We start from the raw sequence: 3,253 nt of genomic DNA on the forward strand, positions 1-3,253 counted from the left end.
GACGTTTCGTAAAATGGATTTAACATAAAAAAATGTGTGCATTAAGTATGAAGGTCGTTAAAATCTAAATAGGTACTTACCGGCACCGATGCAGGCGGCAGCAGCAGTCTTGTCGTAGAGGCCCTGCTGCTCGTCGTCGAGGCGACGGCGAAGCATTGTAGAGCACGATGGAATTTCAACGCTTGAACGCTTCATCTGTAAACAAACCACTTCTGTACTATTTGTGTTTATCTAATAGACAATAAAATAAGAATTACTTATAGCTTTTAAGTAGGTAGGTACTTACCTTTTAATGTTTTCACTTTCATTATGTGAAAAAGAGAAAATCAGTACCTACAGAAAGTTAAAGATCTTACAATTATAATTGTTTATATGGCTAACTTTTTTACGATTTTAAAGATTACCTTATTATATACCTATATATTTAAAAATAATTGTTAAATTATTAATAACAAAATCGACTTACCTTTGGAAATCTTGAAATACAAGTGAAAAAACGCTTGTCACTTTTTCGCGCCAACGGTTTCGGTACTGAATTTACTTTTTTTTCCATGAGACTAACAAAGACATTCTGGCAAAGCAGATTCAAACAGCCAATATCGAAAAATATTGAGGTACTTATTTACTTCACTTGGTCGCATAGATGTCGATGGAATTAATAAATTAGCAATATAAAATCTGATTGCTTTTTTTCACTTCAGTACCATTTAAGTTTTTAAATAAGCAACGAAGATTGAGTATTTTCATTAATTTCTCCGTGGTTTTTTGGCGGGAAAGTTGTTTTTTTCATTGAATAATCTAAAAATTTAATACGAAGTGACTAATCGAAAAACATTCGCTTTAGTGTTATTATATTGGAAAAATAATATAAATATAAAGTATAAATAAATATTCAATAAACAAAGTAGTACTATCTATATTTTCGCTTCGTGCCAAGAAGCCGCTTCATAACTCGAAAGTTTATGCGAACATTCCAGGCTACGTTTCCCAAAAAAAAATATAGATAGCGCTATGTATCCATGGGCGATGGCGCAAAGAAAACCGGTTAATAATTTGAGTTTATGGCCTCAGGAAATTAGAATCCCCCCGTGTGAGACCGCGCTATTATAATAGAAGATGAGGCTAAGGCATAATATCTTAGCGTAACCTGTGGATTCCATTGCCTACCGATTTGAAAAAATGAAAATACGTTTATTGTTTTTAACGAATTTAACGTAGTATAAGTATAGTATAGTATAGTAGTGTAGTGTGTGTGTGTGTGTGTGGTGTGTAGTGTGTGTGTGTGTGTGTGTGTGTGTGTTGTATAGTAGTGTAGTATAGTTTTATTTGGCTGTATGGGTTATGTTTCCTTTGCCTGTTCTATGGACGAAATAACAAAAAAAAAATGAACGTAGTTTATTATTTACATTTTTTTGGTCTCGTTTCGTTTCTCAAGTTCTTTGATATTTTCCTACTTATTTCCTATTTTGTTACAATTTGTAGCTTACAAGTTCATCGAATCGAGCCCTACTTCCCCGTTTTTGCGTCGGCATTCTACTGTAAAAACTTCCAGAACCATTATGTATTTTGGAAAGAGCTGATATGATAAAAAGTTTGTCTATAATGTGCGTTGATAAATTCTAATGTAAGTAACATATAATCAAATGACTAATGTAAGTAACATATAATCAAATGATACTGTTATTATAAAGTTATTTATTTATAGGTGTTAGATGCTGATCGACTTTGTCATACTAACTAAGAGATGCAAGCAACAATAACAAGTCTCTTAAAGAATGTTCCAGTCCAGAGAGTTGGAAACAATTATTGTGTCTGTATAAGTTGTGGAATATCTTTGCACAGGCACTCAAAAAGACAAACTCACAGGCCATAGGCTTATGGAAAAAAGGGTTAAGTGGTATTATATTGAAAAACAAATATCAGACAGGTAATAAAATATTAAGAATTTATATTGTGTAAGAGCCATTTAAAACTTGTATGTGTTTCAATCATAATTGTTATAATTTCAATTTAATGTTGGCAATGTTTCAATTCAATCCCTACATATTAAATAAATAATATTGTTACAATCAAGTATATTGTGCAATATAAATACATTATTGTATGTGTTTGAAGCACCTAATTTGTATTTATTGGTTCCATAGGATCGTCAAAACTACAATTAAATTTTAAGAACATTCATATTTGCTTTCAGATGCCTGATGGATGCCCATGTATGGGTTGTTTGCAGGATGAGCTCACCTCAAAAGCATGAGCTCTAGAGAACATTAAAGTTGTGTTAAGTGTGCCAGTGCATTGTACCTTATCTAGTTAGTAGCTAGGTATTAGCTGGAAATATTTTGTTCATAGATTTTGTGAAACTATAAGCTTAAATCACTTTATCATATTATCATATCATTAAATAGAAAAAAAATAGGTATGTATATTTTAATATAGTATAATGTTATTGTTAAGTTTATTCCATACCAAGTCTGTTAAAAAATCATAAGTAGGTATATGGTCTTCTTCTATCATATAGGTTGTGAGGTGGATGACCAACCTCATAAACCCTGGTATCAAGGTTATTACTCAGCCACCAAAGTCCCCTGACATGGGTTTTGTAACAACCATGTATTTACATCGATAAGTAGTAACCGGGACCAATGGCTTAACATGCCATCGGAAGCACAATCGGGTGATCAGCCAGCCGTGTCCTAACTAACTGGGGATTACAAAGTAACTTTTGTGATATGGCCCCACCATGATTCAAGCTTTGGATCGTGACCCCAGCGATCAACGACTGGACCACAGAGGCTGAGACTACTTGGTTAAGTTAATGTTTTATTTAAACTATTTGATTTTAAATGTATAAATTTTAAATATAATAAAAAAGCTTATTTCTAAAAATATATCTTTTATTCTTTTAATCAAAATGTACAGTTAAATGACCTATGCATGTTTTACCATATTTTGAGTAAGTAGGTATAAATGATAACCCTTGTAATTACACATAGGCACAACACATCTTCCACCCATTATTATTCCGATCAATAAAAAGAGAAGCAATATAGGTAGGTAGCAACATAATTCTATACCTACACATCCAAATAACAATATACAGGGTGGCCCAGAAGTTCAGGTTCAAAATGAAAAATTAGAAAGAGGGGCTCATTAGCTACCAGAAACACCCCCATGTATGTTCAGCAATTATTTACGGTTAAGGAGATATGACCCATTTTGTACCTTTTTCTAGATTTTCTACCTCACTTCAGAA

The 3,253-nt window shown here is 32.6% G+C and overlaps 1 long non-coding RNA gene across 1 annotated transcript; it reads left to right on the plus strand.

The window, feature by feature from the left end:
• The first annotated feature begins 1,378 nt into the window (after window positions 1-1,378).
• On the plus strand, window positions 1,379-2,865 carry LOC126381209 (uncharacterized). The gene is made up of 3 exons (XR_007568715.1): window positions 1,379-1,604; window positions 1,706-1,927; window positions 2,195-2,865. It is a non-coding gene; the product is annotated as an uncharacterized LOC126381209 (long non-coding RNA).
• The last annotated feature ends 388 nt before the right edge of the window (window positions 2,866-3,253 follow it).

Source organism: Pectinophora gossypiella, unplaced genomic scaffold (genome assembly GCF_024362695.1).
Source record: "Pectinophora gossypiella unplaced genomic scaffold, ilPecGoss1.1 Pgos_40, whole genome shotgun sequence".
NCBI classification, from domain to species: domain Eukaryota; kingdom Metazoa; phylum Arthropoda; class Insecta; order Lepidoptera; family Gelechiidae; genus Pectinophora; species Pectinophora gossypiella.